This window comes from Macaca mulatta, chromosome 15 (genome assembly GCF_049350105.2).
Source record: "Macaca mulatta isolate MMU2019108-1 chromosome 15, T2T-MMU8v2.0, whole genome shotgun sequence".
In the NCBI taxonomy this organism is placed as follows: domain Eukaryota; kingdom Metazoa; phylum Chordata; class Mammalia; order Primates; family Cercopithecidae; genus Macaca; species Macaca mulatta.
In genome coordinates this window covers 125,383,132-125,409,037 of record NC_133420.1, presented here as the reverse complement: position 1 = coordinate 125,409,037, position 25,906 = coordinate 125,383,132, and the positions used below count along the sequence as shown (strand labels likewise).

The 25,906-nt window shown below is 38.9% G+C and overlaps 1 long non-coding RNA gene and 1 pseudogene across 1 annotated transcript; both read right to left on the bottom strand.

The window, feature by feature from the left end:
• Positions 1-11,320: 11,320 nt before the first annotated feature.
• Positions 11,321-12,795, bottom strand: LOC100423824 (recombining binding protein suppressor of hairless pseudogene; annotated as a pseudogene).
• A 7,251-nt stretch (positions 12,796-20,046) lies between these two features.
• On the bottom strand, positions 20,047-22,141 carry LOC144334794 (uncharacterized). The gene is made up of 2 exons (XR_013404978.1): positions 21,081-22,141; positions 20,047-20,142 (listed from the first exon to the last, which is right to left on the bottom strand). It is a non-coding gene; the product is annotated as an uncharacterized LOC144334794 (long non-coding RNA).
• Between the last annotated feature and the right edge of the window lie 3,765 nt (positions 22,142-25,906).

Here is a 25,906-nt window from a genome sequence, read left to right as displayed (position 1 = left end):
GCCAGAAGGGAGAAGCTCCAGACACATCTGAACGTCTGAAGGAACAAACTCCAGACATACTGTCTTTAAGAAGTATAACACTGTGAGGGTCCACGGCTTCATTCTTGAAGTCAGCAAGACCAAGAACCCATCAATTCTGGACACACTTTGACATACATGACTGGCAGAAGACAGAACAAGAGTGAGGAGGAGGAGGAAGAAGTGTAGACAGCAAAAGAGGAGAAAAAGCAGCAGGAAGGGAAAAAGGGAGTAGGGGAAGAGGAAGAAAGACGAGGAGGAGAATCAAAAAGTAGAACTGATCTAATTTCTAAGTAAAAATCACTCTCAACTCTCCTGAGGAAAACGGAACACTGCTGTAAATTTAAAAGAAGCAGTCACCACAGGCACAAATAAATATGTAGTTTCTTTTTTACCATGTGTAGAAATGCAGGAGGCATGGCAGTTATTACTTTCCGCAGAGGGAGCTTACATAGAAAAGTAAACATTCTAGATCAGAGTGAACAGGAGTTAGCATCCGATAAGATAACGTAAAATGCAATATTCAGTGCTTTGTCAGAGGAAGACATGAGATAACTGAAAGATGCACTAAATGAAGATAGTAAGAAAACCTTGAACTACAGGAAGTTTTATTCACCTACCTGGGTTCTTCCTCAAAGGTTAGTGGACTTCCTTTCAGATTCGTGAACAGCTATTTTAAGAGCCATAGATAACTTCAAGATTTCACAAATACAGCTTCGCTTCAAAATCGCTAGCCACTTTTACATAATTTTGATATAATTTGCTAAGTTCTCACAGTGTTACAGTGTTATACTGAAGCAATGATTTTGATAAATCACTTTGGTGAGCAGATTTTGCTTTGAAAATCGGAGCCTATGTCTGCTATGTAGATGCTATATTTGCCATTATTTTACAAAGAAAAAAATGGTCCCTGGACATGAAGTAGAATATCTATTACTATATAAATTTCAAAAAGATAGTGTAGCTTAAGGAATAAATACATAAAGGATGATAATGTTTTATCAGTAACAATTGTCATTTCTGCTGCATTGCACAAATACAATTAAATTAGGCGTTGTTTTATTCATCCTAATTCAAGACATTTTATATAGATTATTTTAAGAAAACAGCCTATTCTGTGAGTACAAACACCCTAGATATGAGGCCAGCAATGTCAAGTCCCTGTACAGTCTGGTTGACCCATTGTGTAGACCATTTACAAAGCTAATTATATTTATGTTTTCAAATAATCTACTCATAGGCATGGAATGGATTATTTGAAAATACGGTTTTGTAAATTCAAATAATGACATTAACTTTTTTAGTCAATGGTTTCTAATTGAGTTTAGCACGTTTTCATAGTTGCTACTTTTAATCTTCCTCCAAGAGATGTGCTATGTGCTGGTCGCTGGTGACAAGGATAAACCCATTGACTAGTTTCTAAATACTTCATTGGAATAAATGGATTTAGTGGGCATACTCAAAATCAATAGTGAAGTCAAACATTTTTATAAATATGTAGACATTAATTTTCCTTTTAAACTGGCATTCAAAGATGCAGTTAGCAAGAATTTGTGGAGTATATGTGTCTGCGTGTGGGAGGGAGAAAGAAGATATATGACTGTGAGAGTGTCAGTGTGTATGTATATCTGTTAATTCTGTGAAGTGTGTGCAGGTTAGTGTTTGTGTGTGTATATGGAGTGAGAGTGGGAGCAGTGTACCAAAATTTATCACTTGATTTCATGGGTCCAAGAGGCAACATGATATTGAGTTCTAACCATATTGCTTAGCCATATTTAGGTATAAGGCTATAAGACACACACAAGTTTCCAAGGTGCGATCAGGCGTGCTCAGGGGTGATGGGGTTGTGGGTCACACCCAAACTTAATCTTCTCTGCTAGTAATAATATCTGAAGTAGTTCTGCTAAACCTCAGCATTGCAAGCTCTAGCAGATTATTCTCTACTCATATAAGGGTGGAAAGTATATGTCATTCGTTTACTGTGAGTCTTCCAGTTTCTTTTTTACAGAGAACCCACAAAGCTAGAAGATGGCTGCTATATGAATTATGTGGACTCTCCAGAGTTGCAAGTAACTATACCATAAAAAATTGAAATGCATGCTTTTCATTTAAATTGTCAAATTTCTTGCCATAAAGTTGTTCAGCATAAATTATTATAATCCTTGTAGCATTTCTAGGGTCTATAATGATGTCCCATTTTATATTCTTGATATTGGTGATGTTTTCCTTTTGCCAGGTGTTTTGCAGGTTTTAATAATCTTTTCAAAGCATCAGCTTTTGGCAGCACAGATTTTATTACTGGTCTGCATTCTATTTCATTGGTTTTCATTTTATTTTTATTTTTTTCTATTTGCTTTTGATGCTTAATATTTTATTTTCAAATAGTTAAAATATTATAAAAATCAAAGGTGCATATAAGGCTTTGACTTTAACAAATTAAAGTAAAATGAGATTTTTTACAAGTTCTTCAATGCTAATTTAGTAATAACATATTTTTTATTAGCTAAAATATTTCTGCTTTTTCCAAGATGAATGATTTTCCAATGAAGGAGCTTTGATTCTAAGAAATTGCTCTTGCCTCTTCTTGACTAAGATTTTTAAATGATGAAATCAATCACCATTCTTTAAATGTCTCATGTAATATTTATTGTAGACTGCTGATAATCTTTTAAAGCAGCTAAGGATGTTAAAATGCTGCCTTTGAGGTAACCAGCCATTTTACAGGAAATATGATATTATTTGCTGTTTTAAAGATGTTAAAATTAATTTCAGTCGTTGAAAATATGTATATAGATACGTATGTAATTTATATGAGAAAATAGCCTTGGTATTTCAAGAAGAAATAAAAATTGTTTTGCCAAACTATGCTGGTTTTATTATCTATATTTGAGTTATGAATTCATGTTATTAAGGTCTTTTAATTCAAGGGATAAAGAAATAGTTTAAATATTTCACTCCAAGTGAGTACTCTGTCTCTTAGATGATTAAAGAAATAGAATAGTTCTTCTCCACCTTTCATCATTGTGACTGATACTAGCAAAGCATTTCAGTCCTCCTCTAGGAAAATCACCTTGTTTTTCTACACGATTCGTCTCGGTTGTGCACATGTTCTATTTCCTGGGCAGGGGTGGAAGGGGAGCTGCTCTGGAGAGTCTCTGGTCTCACAACAGACCCTGTGAGCAAGAAATAAACTTTGAGGAGGCCAGCCACTGAGACTCGCAGGGTTTATTTGCCATTACAGCACAGCCCATCTTATCCTGGAAAATGTACCACATGAAGACAAACATAAAAAACGACATTTTATATTTAAAAATGTAACTCAAAAACAAAAAGCTTTTATTACCTGATGTTAGTATAACCATTTGCAAATATTACTGGAGATTGTGCTACTGGGTGTAGGTGGGGTGAGGGTCACAGCTATGCTGCAAAAATATGACCTGGGCCTTGGGTGAGGAGAAATCTTTGGCCCTCCATCTCTTGGTCATCAGAGGCAACTGCAAAATCAAAGTGCACCAAATACTCCCATTCCTGCTGCACTTTGTGATGGCCTTTAGAAATTCAGAAAATGCCAGCCACCCAGGATGTTGGTTGGACCTTTGCCTTCAGAAGGTTCGCCCATCTTGGTCGTCATCATAGAGGAGATGGTGGCTGGACTGAGGTTCTGATCACCCACTCCTAATGTTCGTCTTCCTGGTGCAATACCCATTCATCAGGACAAGAAGAGAAGGAGCCCTTTACTGCCTCTCCCTCCTGAGGGCTGTGGGGTGTTAGGGCTGGCCTCCATCCTCCGTGCAGTGTGCAGGTTATTGTGGATGATCGTCTTGGTACTGGGCCTCTCCTGCCTGCTGGGTCAGGCTTGGTGGATAAAGAGACTGGTTCACCGCTGTAAGAGTATTCTGGGCTGACATATGGTGAGTGAGGCATTTGATGGGTGTCATTCTGGTCTGCGGGACTTATTGCCATAGGTTGGTCAGTGCTGTCTGGTGGTGAAGTGAAGCCATCCTTTGATGGCTTCATCCATTGCAGACATGATATTCTATACCTTTTCTGGTGCTGACCCTCTTCATACCCTGCAGCAAGTTCCAGAAGTGGAAACAGTAAAACATCTGCCTCTCTGTCACCACCTTTTTCTCTGCAATCATCTGAAGAGACTGTATGACATGAGCCTCTTCATCAGAGCTGAGCTGAGGCATGGAGACCTGTGAGGTCACTGCATTGTACCCATCTTCCTGTCATTACTAGGCAGGACTTTCTCATCTCCCTTGTCATCTTCCATGTCATCTTAAGTTTTCAGTGAGCCATCATTCCATCCTGCTGGCAAACACCCCCAGGAATGGGGGACATGGAGTTAGAAGAGTCAGCGCATGGACAGCAAGACCTTCCAGAGGCGTGAGCACAACGCAGCTCTCTGAACGGCACGATTTCCCAAAGGCGCTTAAGGACAACTTACCTGATTCTCCTCTTAGATGAAACAGGTATCGGCCAACTAGGATAGTGGTGGTGCTCCACGATGAGACTATCCCAAATGCTACATCAAGTGACACTGGAAACAGCTCCAGTGAAAGACTTTAGCTCCACAAGGAGAACTTATCATTGGGATCCATGGCATGGTTCTTCCCTGGGTGAAGAACCTCACTCTCTGACCTGGTGACCCCATTCACACATTTAAAATTAGTTTACTAAAGACTGAGGAAAAAAACAAACTCAGAAAACCAGTAGGTGCAGGGGAGGGGCACGGGAAAGGGAGTTAGTTAAGGGTAAAAGAAACAATCAGTTGGACTCTCTGACACACATTTTATTTCCTGGTTTTATCTTTTTTGGTGATGAAATCAATGATTGCTGAATAAGGCTCACAGCTGGAGGCTTGAAATTCTAGATAGGAAATTTCATGCCAATTTTAATACAACTGGATAGTAAAACTAACACCAGGTGCCTCAAGCTTCACACACACACACACACACACACACACACACACACACACACACACACATCAACTAGCTTACAATCCTTGCAACTAAAGCGAATCCAATTGCAGACAGTGCTGGACTCACTGGAAAAGAGCTGGTGATTGTTTCTCCTCTGGGTGTCAGAAAGAAGCAAATTTGCAGCCTTTGGGCTGGGCTGGTATTGGTTGATGGGGGTGGAGTCCCCTCCCAGGTCTTCTTTAGAAAACCTTTGGATTCCAGGTAGCACCTCGGACAGCATTTCTTCATAGAGGATACTGTGGTTCCTTCTTACCTGATCACCTGTGGTAAGAAAGCCAGAGACTCAACCCTCTTCACCCCACAACAGCCATAGAAAAGCTCTGGCAGGAGGCAGCAGGCTGACATTTCTAGTTAGCAGCTGCTTCTGCTTTGACTCAAGAAAGGTAAGTATTTCACTAGAGCTTATATTAGAAAATCTGGAGTTTGGGATTTTCTTGCTTTTCTTTCAGGGATGTGAGCACACATTACAGGAGAGCTGGCTTTGGTTTGTTTTCATACTCAGGCCAAGCTGGGTCCTCTGAACACTTTTCCATTGCTGGTAAGGAAGGCGAGCACAAGCCTCTCTCTCACACACAGGTGGACTTTACTGTGATACTACAGAAATCTCCTAAAGGACGCAGTGGCAAGACATACCCCGTGTAGTAACATTACCTTTCACATTGGTCATTTGGCATAATTTCAAAATTCATACTAGTGTATTTAAGACATTTTATAGTTATCAAGTAAATTTTACACTTTAATGCTAATCAATAATTTATCCTTCAAAACCTTATGTATACATGGGATAGATTAAATATGTAAGAAAGCATGATACATGTATGCTCTTCAACTATAATTAATCAGCACATCTGACTAGACCTGAATATAGATACCCACTCATTTCAGTCATGAAGCTCCAGGTGGAGTAGGATTATGTGAAGAGCTTGTGGAAAAAGGATTTTGTTTGTTCAAATTCCTCTATTCAGCCAGATGCTAGCATTCATCTTGCATGCAGGGTCTGGTCTTACCTTCATGGTTCTTGTCATGCCCTCCAGCCATCTTATCTGAGGGCGCTCTGGTGTTTCTTCCACCCTCAAGGCATAGTCATGGACCCAAGTCAGGGCAAACCATAGCCTGCACATTCATAGCCATGTCATGATCTGCATCATGGCAACCTTCACATGACACGAGTTAGGACACCTCTGCATTTCTGTAATAACTGATCTCCCAGAACGCTCATTTTCTGGGCTACACAGGTTGTTTAATGTTCATCAAGTTAATTGAATGAAATCAACTTTGACAACAGCCTTTGTCATCCACAGTGAGAGATAACTCAAGAGACACCATGTTTGATTTGGGTCCTTCCAATTGAATTTCATTTTTACTTAAAAGCATGTGAAAGTACTGGTTCATTTAACGAAAGTATCATCAACTAACGGGGAGGGGAGATGAGCAAGATGGTGCCTGGTGAGTGCTATTTTCCCTTGATCTCTCCAGGGCATCCAGATCCCAGGGCAAGGTCCTGCTGCCTTCCTTCTCTCCCTGTCCACAGAGGTGCTCTCCTTTCCTTCTCCCTCTGCCTGGGGAGCTAGCCTGAGCACCACATTGAACTCCATCAGACCCCAAGAAAGAAGTCGAGAATGGCAACTGAAATTTGTCATGCTTGAAGCAGCAGCTCCTGGAAGACCTATGAGTTTTGCTCAAGAAACTTTTGGGAACAAAGAAAACTAAACTATAGTGGTGATTTTTTTTTTTTTTTTTTTGAGCTGGATAACATTGCCAGGAAACTTGAAGGTTACTCTTCAAGTATGAGACGTAGGGGGTGTGTACAATAGGCAGCAAGATGGTGGGTACATTTATCTGTGGACCACAGAGAATCCTCTTGATACATGATGTTACAAATTAGCAAAGCTTGGAGAATTTAAAAGATCGGTACATTGTACTGAAGAAAGGGAGGGAAGAGTCAGAAACTTTGCTACTGGTTGCCTTGGTGAGCAATAAAATTGATTTGGAGCATATGGAAACAGTAAAACCTGAAAAACGCTTATGGGTTTGCCAGGAAAATGGTTTTAGTAGCCACTTTATCTCAGCCAAGACAGGAGACTGTATCTTCCTGTATTTTCAGAAAGTTGCTAATGAAATCCTTGGAATCAAATTAAAGCAGAAAAATAGAAGAGTCACAGAGGGTGGTGAAGGCAGATATTAGAAACTACAACCAGGCCCCTAGAACTGTTACTCTTCCTACAAGTTCTGTGTCTGCATCTGTGAATGCATTTTTTTTAACTGATAGTTCTGGTTGCACCTCACCTCTGCGTGGGCCTGAGCATGTTTGGAAACTTGTTTTACAGGCAACCATCCCTGTAGTTCAGTTAACACTTCCCTTTAGCTCACTTCATCATCAAGTGTTGCCTCCCAGGCCAAAGGCAGCTCCCTGGACTGGTAAGAATTCAATTTGTGCATCACACCCTTTGAGTTCAAAATGGAAAGCCCATTCTCTGGAATTAGGCTGCTTCATCCAAAAAGAATGCTGGCTCCCTTTGTATCCTCCCCTCTTTTCCCCTTCATGTAAATACACAAAATATTGAATGACTGCATGAAAGATGAAATGTGTCCGAGTCTTCATCATCAGCCAGGATTTCGCTACAGCAGCTTCATCGTCCCACCTGAACTCAGACATGGCAAGTCATACTTCAGAATGCAAGCATTTAAACACAGAATATATTTTGCCTACAGAAGGTCTTCTGCTATTTTGAGTTAAAATATATAAACCTGTGTCTAACTGAAAATGCTTGAAATAAAGCTGTAATCAAATTTTTGTGATTTTTTTTTAAAAAGAGCCTAAATTGTTTACATCATAGCTTGTAAAAATAGTATCTGATATTGTATTTTTACTATTGTATGATGGTCACTATGTACTGTGTAACACTCAGGTTAAACAGCTTTATGAATTTTGAAAAATGTTCACCCGTAGCTCCACATGTAATTTCTCTTGCAAACTGTGTAAGAATACTCCTAGAGTGAGTTATGACAGATTGTTGGATCACTGCGGATCAAACCATACCTGATGTTCAGATATTTTTTCTTCCACAAACAAATTTATTTAAATGCCTTTTAAAAAGTGACATAAACTAACTGGATACACTGTAATAATGTATCTGCCTGAAAACTGATGTTTCTGCTGCTTTTCCCTTATCTTAACCTATTCTTCATGGTTACGTGTTAGTCATATACAGTATATGCCCTTGTTCATCTATAATTCAAGTGTATTCCTTTCTCTGGGCTAACATAGTTATTATTTTCTTTCTATTTGTTTTCAGAAAAAAAATTTTATTTCCTCACAATGAACTGAGCATGTTTATTTTAATAAGTTGTCCCTGTATAATTTTATTGTGCTACCTTTTTTTTTTACTATCCATGTCTTCAGAAAATATTCTTTATGTAAGAAAGATGCTCATAATACTGATGTATCATTATATTAATCTTATTTGTAATCCAATCACTTTCTTCTATCATTTCTTAAAAAAGACTACACTAGAATTTTGTCACAAGTAAAGTTTGGTAGATCACCATCTTCTCACTGTTACTTTGTAACTGGGGGATTCTGAAATAACAATATTATTGTAGCTTATATTATTTTTCTGTTAATCAGAGATACATTTAATTAATTAGATTTTTTTCCTTTTCATACTCAAGTTCTATCACTCTTCTATTTTGCACTAGAAAGTTCTTAAAGAAAGCTGTTGACTGGATATAGTAAATAATTTAAAAATCAATGTTTAATATATAAAGTTTGTCTTAATATAAAAATCACCCAATGAAAAGTTGGCTAAAGATGGGAATGGGCATTTTACAGAAATAAATAAATCACAAATTACCCATAAACTTTTTTTTTTTTTTTTTGAGACAGAGTCTCACTCTGTCACCCAGGCTGGAGTACAGTGGCACAAGCTGGGCTCACTGCAACCTCCGCCTCCCAGGTTCAGACAATTCTCATGCCTCAGGCTCTCGAGTAGCTGGGACTACAGACACACACCACCACACCTGGCTAATTTTTGTTTTTGTTTTTAGTAGAGACGGGTTCACCATGTCAGCCAGGCTGGTCTCGAACTGACCTCAAATGATCCGCTGGCCTCGGCCTCCCAAAGTGCTAGCATTACAGGCGTGAGCCACCAGACCTGGCCGACCTATAAACTCTTTTTTTTTTCTTTATTCCTTGAAACTGCTCGTATTGCAAGTTTTTCATGGACGAAATATGGAATTGAGCAGATTATTTTTTTCTACAAAATTATTGTATACACTTGCTCAATTTTCTATCTTATTGTTAATAAACCTTACAGGCACACAGTTTGTAAAATAAACCCCTTAAGGGCTGAATGCATACAGCATGCTGCAAGGTACAAGAAATAAGCTAAAAACGAGCATATAAACCTACATCTGGACCAACACGGTACTGAATGCTGGAGTCTGAGCAAAGAGTGAGTAATGAAAACAGCGAAGCTGGAAAAAAATGCTACTACTAATAATTTCTGAAAAGTCTATTAATGGAAACTTTTTCAAAACAGCCCAGGACACCAGAAAGACAATGTTCTGTATGGAAACACTGTAGGAAGCTACAGTTTTGCATTCATAAGGTACTGTGGCTCCTGTCTTATGGGACAGTAAAAGCTTACCACAATCTAGAGGTAGTTTTTACTCTAAGAAGGATGATTGTATTACTAGACTGTGCCATATAACATTATGCATGTGGTTCCCCTACTAAATATAGCCCAATGAGTCTGCTGCAACTTTGAAGAATCCGAACAAAAGCATAACCAAAGTTCAGGAATGAAAGCAAGGTAAAACTGGCCAGTTTAGCATGCAAGGCCAACATACAACCCTGAATGGAACCAAATCTCAACTGAAAGGAAAAGAAACATTTTCTGAGTTAGGAGACATTTGTGGAGATGCTCAGTACTGGAGAAGAGAAAACAAACAAACAAAGAAGCCAGAGAAAAAAATAAAAACACAAGTTACATTTGCATTTTGTCATCTTACAACTATCTGTTTCTAAAGTACTGTCTTCCAGCTATTTTAGTTGATCATCTAATAAAAGCATCTTATGTTTTAAGATTAAAATGACGTTCTGGCCTAGACTACCCCCTCCAAGAGCCCCCAAAAGTAAAGCTAATAAAACATGCTTTTACTGAGATCTTCCTCATTCTACCATAAGGGCACCATCTCCCAATTGGTAGCAGATGCTTCTCATGATATTTTTTGTCACTTGCCAACAAGGCAGAAAATACCCTGCTGAACAAAATCACTGGGAACATTCCAAGTTCAAAATAAAATGTTTAACTTATACATAATACAAGTTATGTACAAGATCAGGAGCGGGGAAAAACCTGAACAAATCCTGGAACACACACATGTATTTACGTGTGGGGAGAGAACACTTCAAATATCTACATGTTCTGCACCATTAACTCAAATGTAGCTAAATGGCCACACCAAATTGCATATGAATGTTAGAACCTCTTGGATAACCACTATAAATGCTTTTTTTAAAAAAAAAAAAAAAAAAAAAAGGAAAACCCCGAAATAACTACCAACAGTGTCTGGGAAGAGAGACTAAGTTAACATATGTCACATGTATATTGCAGGCAAGGCAAAGGCAGTTTTTTAAAGCGTTTGCACAGACTTCACATAATCTTTAAAAAAAAATATATGTAGGCCTTCACAAGATTTGACTTGCTTGAAATCCAAACAATTTTGACTCACGAAAAGTCATAAGACTTCAGCTGGGGAAAAAAAAAAGCTCCAGCCTTAGACCAAAAAAAACATGGAAGAGCATGATAATTAGATTAAACAAGCATGGCCAGGCCTGGAACCTGAATGTATTTTAAAGCAAAAGCTCAAAGGTAAGTAGGGAAGAGAATAACCTATTTGGTAACAAGGTGTACTATAATACCATGATATAAAAAAGGGTATGGTAAAAATATACCTTTTACTAAAGCTTATGCAATATACAAGTTCATTGGTCCATAAAAACTATGTTAGATTTGTGTTTTCAAGTTTGTTCAACTTGTATTCCAGCCACATTATTTACTTCTTGCCCACTTAAACAAAACCAAACAAAAACCAACCAACCAACAAAACTGCTGAAAAAAAATTAATTTCCAATAGTTTGTACATTTGGATTTTTTGTTTGTTTGTTTTACTGTGGCTTCTGCATTTCAAATCAGCACATGCAGTTAGATAGTGGGGTTTTAGAATAGTATCGCCTGGTATGAAAAATTTTCCCAATAAACCACAAAAGCCTGTTCATTTTTTTCTCCTTTTTTGTCAACTTTTTGCTGCACTCAAGTCCTAGCAAAAAGACAGTAGGATACCACTGTTGCCGTAGATGATGTGACACTGGTTGAATTTGTGCTGGCGTTTGTGTAACTTCCCTCGCTGTTTGTGTTTGATTCATTGGGGGACCTGGCTTTAACTGGCTCGAAGGATTGCTCCTGCTGCACTGCAATGTGGCCGCGACCCTGCTTCTGGTGTGTAGGTAAAGGTAAGCCTGGTGGAATACATGATTCCATCATTTCGGACCAAAGATACTGAAACCTGGACTGGTTGCCAGACCTATCTCCAACCTTCTTGGAATGCAGAAACATCTGGGACGATACAGAGCATACTCTCTCCACGCCTGTACATAGTTTCAGCTTCGACATCCGCAAACCACATCATAAATTTGAAGTGAAATTCTGTCCTGTAAGTTCAAGCATTGCCACATCCCCACCACCATTCAACTGAAGGCTCTCTACGACAGGCGCAGGCATGACCAGGGCAAGGACAGGGCCCATTCTCTCGTAATATGTGTACTCTGCCTTATGTGTGCTAATGATTGTCCAGGAAGCACCGTCATTTATCATCTCTTTATTTTGTTCTTTTGGGCATGGAGTGGCCTGAAATTGAATTACTCTTTCTTGAGAAAGACACAAGTACATTCTTTCTGTATCCTTAAGGTGAAATGCACGTTTATGGAGTTGTTACACAGGATCATCTGCATCCAACAATGTGGTCTCTTTATCAACTTTCCTAATTATCAATCTTGGGAGTGCCATGCCAGTAACTGAGCACACAAGTTTGACTGTCCATAATGAATGTAGCCATCTCGGACTGTGAATTATTCTCCTTCTGATTCATCATCATCCAAGAGATTAATGTAAAATGCTCCCCATTGCTGTGAACTAGCATGAAAATTACCTCCTTCTACATGCAAGTATCTGGTACTAACTGTCTGGGATTGTAGTCAATTACACAGAGCCACCTTTGTTCCTGAGGCAATGCATAAGTCAGCATTTTTCAATGACTGCTTCTTTTTGGAAGGTTTGGAGATGACTTTTATCCACTTGCTGAGGAACACACCAATGTCATCACTGTTGCCATAGAACATCTTTACAGACAACATGAAGTGCTTTTGCTTGTCTGAATCAGATATGTACAATGTTTTGGCTGTGCAACAGTTCTTTCCTTCCAAGTTTAGCTGCTGCATTTCTTAGTCATTATTTCCTATCCCAATAAATGCACACGGTTAAAACTCTTGTTCAGAACAACCATCGTGTTTCATATATTCTTTTATTTTCTTCCATCCACTGCCCATAAGATATACACAAGGGGGAGGGCAAAAAAACCTTTTTTCATTTCCATATGACTTCTGTGCAACTTTTGCATGAAGGATAAGTACTATTTGATCCCCTCACTCTTCTAAATAATTTCACATAGTTTCCCTAGTAAGTCATTTAGGTGGAGGCTGCTCACCGAATTTCCTTTTAATCCATGCCATGGTACCTCAAGAACATGTTAAGGTAAGTCACAGCTTGGAACACTTCAATACATCTCAAAACACCTCAGGCAGTGTGTATCTGTATCATACTCCTTTTGTTTTGAGATCATGATTGTTCCAAAGAACTATAATGCTTCCATTTGAATGATAGTCTCATAATTTCAATGACGTTCTGCAGGTTGTACGGGAAGCATGGCAGCATCTGCTTCTGGGGAGTCTTCAGGGAGCTTTTACTCATGGCAGACAGCAAAGCAGGAGCAAGCGACTTACGTCCCCATAAACTCTTAAATGATTAGTAATCACAGACCATGATAAAATACTAATTTTTATGTACTGGAACAACTGAAATTAAGAAGCCTGATAAGAGAAAGAAAATCCAACGTTACATGCCTCTGAATATGATACACTAGGAAGTACACTGCACCACCTTTGAAGTATTCTTGCCAACAAAAAATAAATAAAACTCAAAGAACTGAAATCTAATCAACCTCTTCTTCTATCAGTTTAATTGAGATACACGTTAAAGTATACCATAAGGGTGCACTAAGCCAAACACAAAATGTGGGAAATTCTACAGGCAAATGACCTAGTTTTTTCTGCAAATACATGGAGTCAGGTGGGAAGAAGACATTGTGATAGATTAAAACTGTAAGAGTTAAAGAAAGAGGAAAGAAACATGAAAAGTGGCTTAACAGTCAAAGACAGGTTTATTTTGGAGAATAAACCTGAGAGGGGCTTCTGGATCATTTCAGTCAGGAACACTCTCTCTTACAGAGTAAGAGTATTTATTGGTGAAAGAGCTTATCACAGGCTTGGAAAGTTTCTGTGTGGGCGAGAAGTTTATGGCGGGGTTGGAATGTCTGTGGTCAGAGAGGAGGTTATCTTGGGGCTGACATCTCTCCAGCTGGAGGGGAGGTTGTCTGGAGGCTGGCGTGTCTCTGGTCAGGGAGGGGTTTATCCTATGGTTGGAATGTTTCTGGTCAGAGATGTCATTTGTGGTTTATGGTCATGCTGACCTTAGCCATTAGGCTGATGCCCTTTGGATTTAGGTGGTTTTTGATCAAGGGGAACTTTAGAATGGTGGTGCTTGTCCATGATGGTGATGCTCCTGCTGTCAAAAACCTCTATCAACAGAATGCAGTGTGTGTGGACTTGTTTGGATTTTGATTGAAAAACAGATCTGTGAGAAAATCATGAAAATTTGAACACCAAACATTAGATGATATTAAGGAATTACTGTTAATTTATTTAGTTGTGTTAATGGTACTACTATTATGCATTTTAAAAGTCCTTTCCCTTAAAGATACATAGCTATGTATTTAAAAATGGCATAATATGATGTCTGGGGTTTGTTCTAAAATTCTGCATGAGTGTGTGTGTGTGGGAGGGATATATGTGAAATTTTAAGACTACATATATTTACAATTATTGAAGTAGAATGTAAGGAATACATTGGGTTTTATTACTTTCGTCTCTACTTCTGTGTATGTTTGAAAATTTTCCTAAGTGTAAATAAAAATCTAATAAAAATCACAGTTTTAAAAATTAGGATGATAAATCATAAATAACAAATAAGATCTAATAAAAATATTGTATAGTGTCATAGTGTAAAAGTGTTTTATGAAGACACATATTGATAATTATATTTTGAAACTCCATAAATTGAAAAGCTCAACAATGATACTGTAACTTCCTGATGGGTTCTTCCTGCCTGCTGCACACAAAAAAAATCAATTCACAGAGACCAGGGCATTGCAGTAAAGGAAGAGTTTAATTGATGCAAAGCCAGCCACACCACGCAGGAGATGGAGTTATTAAATCAAACTCATCGAAAGCTTGTAGGTTAGGGTTCTTTCAAAGGTAATTTGGGGGAAGGGAGGGAGGTGGCCAGGCAATGGATGCTTTCTGCTGATTGTTTGAGGGTGCAATCACAGCGTGGGAAAGGATCCTGCTATGTGCTGAATCACTTCTGCTTCTGCATGGGGCCACATTAGCAGTTGGTGGGTTCAGAAGGTGCCAAAATTGGTGCCAAACATGCAAAATATCTGAAAGTCTATCTCAAAAGGCCAATCTTGGGTTCTACAGTAGTGATGTTATCTGCAGGAGTAATTGGAAAAGATGCATATCTCGTGACGTCTGGAATGATGGCTGGCAGTCTTTTGTGTCTATACCTTTGCTGAATTCAGCCTCCTCTCCTCCTAGCCTGGTGGTCTCTCATTAGTTTTATAAAGGTGGTTGAGTTTTGGAGGACTATTATCATTTAAACTGTAAACTACATGTCTCCCAAAGCTAGCCCATCCTAAGCCCAGTAATAATTAAGGCAACATGAAGGTAAAATGTAAGAGGGAGGTTGGCTAGATTAGATCTTCCCCACTGCCATAATTTTCTCACTGTTATAATTATTGCAAACGCAGTTTCAGTATGAGTTGTTTTTCAGTTCAACCTCTGACTTTCTAATTAAAAACGATTAAATACATGAGCATCTTCTTCCTATTCTACCAACATCCTATTGAAATGACCATGTGATGGACAAAAGAGAAGATGTGTGTCCATGCTGAGAACAGGATGCAAAACCTTCAGCTGACTAGAGGGCAGGAGGAGATGGGAACACACTGGAATGTGTAGCCTGAACGATGCAAAGAACAGAGTTGTGGGTGAGATGGAAACCCCTCACGAAAGAAAGACTACAAACTTGGAATCACAGGCATGCATCACAAGCAACTGCAGTGCTACTAAAGGACTGTTTATGGATCAGCTGGGCCAGTCAGCATCCCTTCCTCCCATCCTGCAACTCCTGGCAGTTGCTGGCAGCAGTTATTTAAGAGAGACCAGACAAGCTGGTTCCTGAGTGAATCCAACCACAGTCAGCCCAGGGCCAGCCTCGTGGTTCCCAATCTATGGTACTGAGGGTCACTTTCATTAATGATATTTCCAAGGAAACAATAATTGCCGTTAGTAAACTACAGGAGCATAAGTAGAAATGATATTTTAGTAAATGTCTCATATTACTTCTGCCAGAAATACCTCTGCCTTTGCATTTTCAAAAGATATTTGTTGCATCCTTTACTGAACTATACTTTCATAATCTCAATTCCTTCAAAAACCTAACTTTATCTATTTATGTATTTATTTATTTTATTTGAGACAGAGTCTCGCTCTGTCACCCAGGCTGCAGTGCAATGGTGCCATCTCTGCTCACTGCAACCTATGCCACCCCAGTTCAAACGATTCTCCTGCCTCAGCCTCTCAAGTAGCTGGGATTACAGGCGCCCGCCACCACACCCGGCTAATTTTGGTATTTTTAGTAGAGACGGGGTTTCACTATGTTGGCCAGGCTGTCTCGAACTCCTGACCTCAAGTGATCCACCAGCCTCGGCCTCCCACAGTGCTGGGATTACAGGCATGAGCTACCTCGCCCGGCCCAAAAACCTAACTTTAATTATCTCCCTAGCCACTCTACTGATCATTTTATTTAGTGCTCTTTTACACCATAACATATACATATAAGGAAAACTGGCCTCTTTTACATATTTCTTTATTTTTATCCTGTTTTCCTCTTAAAAACTATTAAGGCAACTTCCAAAATATATTCTACATAATGAGATTAATAATCAAGCAAAGTAACTAAATCAGTAAGAAAATCTAGCTTGGATTGGTATGGGTTAAAAAATAAATACACAAAATATAACATGATATTTGGTCTAATATAGGCTTCCCGTGCCCCCCTTCTCCCGGCACCCCACAAGGGGACAGGGATGCCCGCATCTGCAGCCATGGCTGGGCAGCTGCCCTTGCCCCCGGGAGTGCAGGGCTCCCTGCCCACCAGCTCAGGAGCGGGCAGGGCTCCTGCCTGTTCCCCACTCCCGCCAGCTCCACAAGCGCGGCCCTGCGCTGCCTCCCCTGCTGCAGCCGGCATCTTGGCAGCAGCCTCTCCAGATGGGCCGCTGCTAACATCAGAACCACCCAAGCCGGTAATGTGGCTCAGCCAGTTCTGCGACCCCACCCAGGAACAGAAGGCAGCAAGAAAACCTCACTTTGATCCCCCTGTGATTCCATCTCCAACCTGACCAATCGGCACTCCCCACTTCCTGAGCCCCCGCCATATTATATTTCAAAACTCTGATCCCCAAACGCTCGCGGAGACTGATTTGAGCAATAATAAAACTCCGGTCTCCCTCCCAGCTGGCTCTGCAAGAATTACTCTTTCTCTATTGCAATTCCCCTGTCTTGATAAACCAGCTCTGTCTAGGCAGTGGGCAAGGGGAACTTGTTGGGCGGTTATATATGCACTCAGACACACAAATGTATATAATATTTGCAACTGGAAGTAGAACAGGACCTCCTAATCCAGAGACCAGCTCCTGCAGCGTCAGGAGTCAGCAGCTCCCTGCCAGTTGGAGCCTCAGTTGTGGTCATACCATTGAGAGCTCTCGCAGCTGAACACCAGTCCCCAACTCTGATTCAACCATTCCACAGATATTTATTCAGATGTTCCAGGAACTATTCTAAGGGCATCAAGTGCTGTTCTTGTCACAAGCAAAGAAAGTCTCAAAGGGAAGTTTTCTCTTCTGGTGGTGCCTGCCCCACCTCCAAGCCTGGCACCTTTCAAAATTTAGGGTATTTCCGACACGTGTTGCTCTTCTTCAGCTTTGTCCTGGCATAATTCTATCTCCCAAGAGCCTTCATTTTCTTCCTTCATTGATCCTTCATGTGCTGTAGCTAACAGGAATTCCTCAGAGCTCGTAGCCTTTGCATAGTGTGGTTTCACGGCTGTCAACACTGATATGTTTATCTCTACTTTGAGCTTGGTGTAGTTTTCATTAGGATTTTGTGAAATGCACAGGATGATGTAGGCTAGAATGATAGGTTCGATTAGCTATGTTCCTTGATTATTTCACAGTAAGTTATATTTAAATAACCTAACTATTCATATTTATGCTTCCATGATAAGAGATTTTAGTACTTTTGAATCAAACCATTTAAAGAGTATTTTTTTGAATGAAACATTTACTTAAAATGATTACATAACACTCCCCTTGTGTGCCACCTTTTAGGCAAAATTAACATATTCCTAAAACCCAGCTTACTAAATTGCTTCTCTTGATGGCTTTTTTTTTTAAACCCAGGAAGAATTTCTAATTGGAAGCTTTAATTGTAGTGAGCTATGTACTAGCCAAGGAAGGCAATAAATTGAAAATATGCTGTTTAATTTTGTTGTTGTTTGTTTGGCTGGAGAACACTAGTTTTATTTCTATTCATAAACCAGTGCTTCCCAACCAGGGCTGTTTTTGCCTCCAAGGAACAAAATGTCTGGAGACATCTTGAGTTGTCAAAACTGGGGGTTGCTACTGGCACTTAGTGAGTACAGGCTATGGATGCTGCTAAACATGCCATCATGCACAGAACAGCCTATACCCTCTCTTCTCCTCTGCAAAAAGAATTTAAAATTATCCGACTCGAAAGGTTAATACTGCTAAGATTAAGAAACCCTGCCATCAACCAGTGGAAGTAAAAATTGTAAGGATTTATTATTTCAAATCTATACAGCTTTACCTCATGGGTTTTACTTTTTCTAATTCTCTTTAGGGAAGTTTCTCTCCCCTCTCATTTTCCAAACCAAGTTGTGATTTTTGGCATGAATGACTCCACCTCCACAGTCCAGCTTCTGTGCTTTAAAATGTTGTGGTATGGGCTCCTGCCTTGTAGTGGCGAACTTCGAGGCCTGTCATGTGTCCTGTTACCCCAGACCACCCCATCACATGACCTGTGCATACACCTTACATCATTCTGAAATGTCCTTCACATATGCCCTCTTTCAGAATATAAAACATCTTTCTTGCATAAATACTTCCAAGGAAAGGCAACTACTTAAACCCCTTGAAGTTTTGTTCTATGAAAAACAAATGGCGGTTCAGCTGGCAGCATCCTCAGTACCACTCTTGACATTTTCTATCCTCACCTGCTTTTCCTTCTAATTTTCTCCATCTGTTTCAGAGAACACACTTTGGGTTATCTAGGGCCTGTGCCAAAGGAGGCCTTGTGGATAAGTGTGGCTCAGCCTTCCTCAACAAAAAATTACCTTTCAATTCAGGGCAGAAGCTTATTATATTAAAACTCATGTGGTTCCACGAGAATCTCCTCAATACACTTTCCTCATGAGCCAGGAGTGAGGGTAACTGGCAAAGCAATCAGGTCTTGGTGCCAACAAAATCCCATTTCATCCCTGAGATACAAAGCCCATCAGGACATGACATCTGTCTGTATTACTTACTACTATATAATCCCCAGTACCTAGAACAAAGCAGTTAAGCAATATTCAACAGTCAGAAATATATTTATCATATGCCTGCTAAAAATACCCTCCATTTTCTAGCTCTCTAATCAGTTAATATGTGCACATTTAAACTACATCACAGCATTGGATTTGTTCCGTTTGTCTGTATGGACACAATTGTGCTGCTGACAATTTAGTCAAGTGTTTCATCTCTATGTAAACAACTGTCATGTAAGAATTAGTGAGAATTTCCCAACATCATGGTGGCAACTGGCAGCTATTGCTCTGAAAATTTCTAGCTCTGAAAAATTTTAGGCCAACATGTTTACAGTAATGTTTTAGTTTAAAGAACTTGGAAATGGGGTTTCCTGGAATGTACTGGAATAAACCAGGTATTTTATTCTCAGTTTTGGGAGACATCTGCTTTCCTGAAGTTCCCCAGGCTACCACCATCCAAAAGCAGAAAAGCCATTTAGGGAACCAAGAATTTTAGTCAAGCTATCTAACCGTCATCAGAAATAAAGAAAACAAATCACCTCTATAGCGTTCTGGGTTAATTTTTATAAGGTGGTTTGTCTTCATTCAGTAGAAAAGAATAATCTTACTTCAGCTCATTGGCAGGCCAATAAAAGCTCTAAAGCTGAATTTTCACCAAAATCTCAGTTGAGATAAGTAATATTTAAGGATTATTTGGAAGAATAGAATCCATTGATTTCTGTAATAACCAGAGATTTAATACTGGATTAATCCAGACCATCATATAACTCCATACACAAGCCATATTGTCTTGATTACCAAAGAAATTGCTTTTAAGAAATTGTCATATATTTATTGTACAAAACATGTTTATTGTAGGGTTATTGTTGAAGACAATGTCCCCTTTATCACTTGGTAACTCAATTAAAGGCCCAAATAAAGACTGCTCTCAGACTTGATCTTGACAACAAAACCTCTCACATAAAATTTACTCAAAGTATGAATGTTAGAATTCTCTTTTATTTCTAGGAAGCTGAGGTACAAATATAGAACCAAATTTCAGTGACATAGATCTTTATCATATCTTGCATGGTCCTCTGAAATAGGAAGAAAATGTTATATTTCAACTTTTGACTTTAGGGTAAAAAATCACTTATACAAATCAAAACCAAACAAGAAAAGAACCCCATATAAATTATAAAGATAAAGGCTGACAAAATGGACCACAATAAAATAAAATTTCTGTGTAACAAGACACTAGGAATAAAAGTTTGTAAGAAAAGCTAGTGGGAACAAAAAGGTATTTACAACATTATCGAAGATATAGATTGTTATCCTAATAAAGAGGAAAGAAAAAAACAAAAGTACAAACGCATTAAGAAGAGAAACCATGGCTGGGCATGGAGGCTCACGTCTGTAATCCCAGCACTCTGGGAGACCGAAGTGGACAGATCACGAGGTCAGGAGTTTGAGACCAGCCTGGCCAACATGGTGAAACTCCGTCTCTACTAAAAATACAAAAATTAGCCAGATGTGGTGGGGGGCGCCTGTAGCCCTAGTTACTCGGGAGGCTGAGGCAGGAGAATCACTTGAACCCAGGAGGCAGAGGTTGCAGCGAGCCGAGATCATGCCACGGCACTCCAGCCTGGGCAACAGAGCAAGACTCCATCTCAAAAAAAAAAAAAAAAAGGAGAGAGAGAGAGAAAAAACATTAATGGCTAATATCTAAAGATTCTCAGACTCATTAGTAATCAAAAGAGTATACATTATAGCAATGATGAGAGTGCAATTCTCTTTATCTAAATTTGTATACATAAAAAAGACAAAATCAAGCATTACTGAAGTGACGATAAAGGAGTTCTCTGGTGATGCTGGTGGGAAGATACAGTGGCTCTGCGAGGTGATTCTACAACATGACTTACAGGTGAATACTCATGTGCACCCTCTACCCCAACAACATGACAGCTCTTCCCCTGCCCCCTTCCATGGTCCAAGCAAACATGCATGTGTGTGTCCTAGGCAGCTGCACCCTCACTTTTGTGCATCACAGCAGGGTCCACCTTCTCTGAATCCTTAGGACACTATTCTGTGTCCTGGTATGTTCCTGACACTATACAATGGCTCCAATCAGACCTACTACTGCCCAGAACAGAGGGAAAATTTGGTTATGTAGTGTGTATTTGCATAAAGACCGTTTTCAAAGAGCAAGAAGAATATAAAAGAAAGAAATTTGTGCCTGTATATAGACTCCCTAAAGCTGTCTCTGGCCTCCAGTTTAAAAACATCTAGAATCTAGCCAGGCCCTTGTCTTTCCTTGAAGCACATTTATCTGCCTAGAATTGGGTGTAAATAGCTTTGTTATATTTCCCACCGCATGATTCTGAAGAGCTGGACCAAATGTACCCAAACTCTGGTACACATTTGTCAGTGCTGCCTCTTACAGGACAAAAAAAAACTGAGTATTTTCTTTCAGACCCTCATACATTTTCCATATTGAAAATGTGGGATATTCTGTATTTCCACAAGCAGTTCTTTCTCTCTCCTCTGTCTCTCTCTCATTGTTCTTGAAACCCTTACTCTCTCACTCTGTGATTTGTCTGCATATAATAAAGATACGTGTACAAGAAATACTCTTCTTTCCTCTTAATTCTACTAAGAGAAAAATGCAGTAAGTTCAATGATAAAGGGCAGTTGGTAAGTGACCTTAGGTGTAGGGAGAAAGACGCTGGTAGGGATGAGGCGAACAAGAAAGTCCGTTTTCCATGTAAAGGGCGGAGCAATTTCTCAGTAATTGCTGAGATCAAGGATAAGCCCTACGAGTTTGGGCAGGAAAGAGAACTCCTATTACTTTGAGAGAATGCAGAAATCCCTCCACTTTGTTGTTGTTTTTTCTGAGTCCTTGTGATCTGGCCCCCAAGAATTCCTGTGGTGGCAGCAGTAGGTGCCTAGGAGAAACAAAACTCTGAGGCCAGGGCATCTTCCTCTCCAGTTGGTGCAGTTGTGATCCCAAGAGGGTGATGCAAACTCTTTTAAGTCTTTTCTCATTTTGCCACCTGTCACCTGGCTCCAAACATGGATGAAGCCATGAAAAACTGTAGCAGAGCACGGTAATCAAAGATGCAGCATTCTGGCCAGAAAACAGAAAAGAGGAGCTTCAGGAAACTAGAAAATACCGGAGACATTGTGGAGAGGAAGTGACAACATAAAGTTTTTAATGAACTGAGTGCATCTCCAAGCTGCATGTGTGTGGATCTGCTCCTAGTTAGCCAAAGATTTTGAGAGCGAAGCTAGCTGATTACCATCCAAGTTCCACACTGACCACCAGGACATACGTGAAGAAAACTGGACAGGCTTTGAAAACTCAGCTGATTGTTGGAACCACAGTTCACAAAACAGAGACTGGAACTTGCAGCTTGAATATAGCAAGGTCAATTGCTTCTAAAGCAAAAATAGCATCAATCTGCCTAATATTTTAATAAGACCCAGAGCCTGAAAACTTAATGTCCATGGCACAATCCAAAATTACAAAAAAACAGATAAATTGCACCCACATGAGAAAACACAATCAGTACTAAGTAGCTACCAATACTGAGAAGAAACAGAAGTTTGAATTACATCACAAGGATTTTAAAGCAGCTTTTGTAAAAATGTTCCAACAAGTGGTCACAAACCCTTTTTTTTTTTCTTGAGATGGAGTCTCACTCTGTCACCCAGGCTACAGTGCAGTGGCACGATCTAGGCTCACTGCAATCTTGGCCTCCTGGGTTCAAGCGATTCTCCTGCCTCAGCCTCCCAAGTAGCTGGAACTACAGGTGTGCACCACCACATCCAGCTAATTTTTGTATTTTTAGTAGAGACGGGGTTTCACCATGTTGGCCAAGATGGTCTTGATCTCTTGACCTCATGATCTGCCTGCCTCAGCCTCCCAAAGTGCTGGGATTACAGGCGTGAGCCACCGCGCCTGGCCGCAACACTTGTATACCAATGGAAAACTAGAAGTATCAGAAAATAAAAAGAAGATGTAAAAAGAAACAACATGAACATATTAGGACCAAAAAATACAATAACTGACATACAAAATTCTAGGTAAGCTTTTTATTACAATAAAATTAAAGAGGTAAGAATCTGTTATTGTGAATATAAATCAACAGAAATTATCTAATCTTAACAACAGCTCTCTATTGAGAGAGAATATGAAGATGATGAGAATATGAAGAAAGATGAAAAAGTCTTGATTAGAGTCTTAGAGACCTGAGGAACAATAACTAAAGTTCCAACATACATGTCATCTGAGTCTCAGAAGGAGAAGAGGAAAAGGAGCACAGTGCTGAAAAAATTTTGAAAACCTAGCAGGAAAAATTACCCAAATTGGGCAAAAGGCAAACATTAATTGAAGTAAAAGGAGAAATCAACAAATGTACAATTATGATTGGATAATTCAACACTCCTTTCTCACTAATAATTAGTGAACATTTGAAATTAATTGATGGTAAGTTTGATTAATTCTGAGATTTTTTAGCAGTATTGTTTATCACACAGAGTTACAGATCATTTCTATATAGCAGACAAAACTACATTTTGATCCATATGTAATAGTTCCTCGCACAAAATGTTGAGTTAATGCCAGTCAGAATGTCTCTCTTCTTCCAGTACAGGGAATACAAAATAATGGCAAGACCTAAGCTCATGTATGCAGTGATGCACTGAATACCTTAAATAATAGGACATGAGATTACAAGAACAATGCAATCACTACGAATGAGAAAATTATGTAAAAGCTCAGGTTCATGTGCTGAGGAGGCTTCTGAGAAGTCTTGAAGGATAAGTGGTCAATGGTCAATTCAGCTATTACTGGGTTAGACTATTCATTGTCTTACTGCCTTAACTCTCATCAAAAAAGGCTGCTCTGCCAGCTTTTTTACTGTGGGACACTGATTAACAACACCCCAGCTAGAAAATTCTTCCTAATGTCTGTCCTGAATCTCTCCTGATCCAACAAGCAAGGGTATACAAAAACTTATCAACTCCATCATCAATTACAAAAAAACATTAAGTCGTCATAATCATAGTATATGATTTAAGGATTTACTACAATACAATGGTAGTCAAGCCATCAGAGGATGGAGGAACCTCAGTTTCACCATCTGGTTTTTCCTCTTTGTTCCCTTTAGGTTAGTCTCAGCCAAAAGACCCAACACTAATCACAATGCTTTGTCCATTTCAGTAGGCAAAATTCCTTACAACAACAAATAAAATAATTCCTAAGCATTTATTTCATAAAATAAATTAGGTATTTTGGCCTCACAAAAATAAGAGGTAGAGTCTACTCTAAACACTGTTTTGTGTATCATTTTCATAAATTTCAAATTAGAATGTACAAGTTTATCATATGTCTTCCATTTGTTAGGTATAGTAACATTTATAAAATCATTTTCTTTCTCCTGTACTTATTTGACATAAAATGTATCATTCTCTGAGAATATAAGATGAAGTCATTCCACAGAAGACTTACTTATATTCAGAGTTATTTCTGTGTAACAGTACTCCATAAATTCCCTTTGAGGGCCTTATTCCATTCAACAAGAAGGCGGCCTCGATGGTAGGCAAAATTGTATGTAAGTTAACAGTATGAAATGTGAATCAAGCTCTGCCATTGAATTATCACGTGAACCTGGAACAACGTAACCTCTCCCTGCCTTAGTTTCTCTATTTATATAATGGTAATTGTAATAAAAGTATATTTCAAGGGCTTTTGCAAGCACTATATGAACCAACAGATCTAACACATTTAGAACAATAACTTGATATTTTAGGCACCATGTAAGTTACCGTTATAATCTGCAATTGTATCTACCCAAAAGCTAGAATCCCTCTTCTTGGCCCCCACATTCCTATGACATGTCTATAAATATCTTGTAAATATATGTGTTCATTTTATGCATGCATTTACTTGTATTCTGAATGCCTTTACATGTGCCAGCCATTGTCTAGGTGTTGGAGAAGCTAAGATTGACTTGAAGGAGAGATATTTACCTCAAAGAGATAGCTGTAATGGGTGTAATTTGCAGACAGGGAGAACCTTGTGTCAAAGAGAGTAATTAGAAAACTTCATTTTGAATATAAAAAGAAAAAACTTTTCTGAGTTCATGTAAGAATTATTGATATCGACAATAAAGAGCATATGCTAATATTTATATTTCCTAACTATTCTACATACATATATTTATGTAGATTCCAGCTAACAACTGCGCCTTGGTTCTACTATGACATGTTGCTGAAAGCATTGGTTATATAAGTTCATGTTATATGCAATGTTTGCATGAGATAAAACTTTAAGACGAAAAAATCTGCTCCAAAAAGTGCCTTGGTCTTCGTAGCTTATTCAAGACATTTATTTTATATTCTGCAGACTGTGGAACATCTGTTTATTAATGCAGCTTTATGATATGTTGTAAATTGCCCTAACATAAAATATGAAATTGCACATTCGAGCCCAGATTTTCTTTTCATCCCCTTGTGTTCAGCTTGGCAAAAGGCTGATACTGCCAAAAAAGAGAAAGAAAACTTTGTTCAAAATTGAAGTTAATACTTTCTTGGAGAAACTACTACTAACTAAAGGCAAATACTTGATGAGACTATTTTAATGTCTCTATTGTCCTCATTATGTAGGATATAATTTCTTACTTTAACATATTATGATTTTATTTCAAAGCCATTTTGACTGAATGACTTTCAAGGTTATTTTGCAAATCATAATAATTTAAATACTTAAGGAAGCCAGTCAAAAATGTGAAATTAATTGATGATAAGTTTGATTAATTCTGAGACTTTTTAGCTGTATTATTTGTCACACAGAAGAGG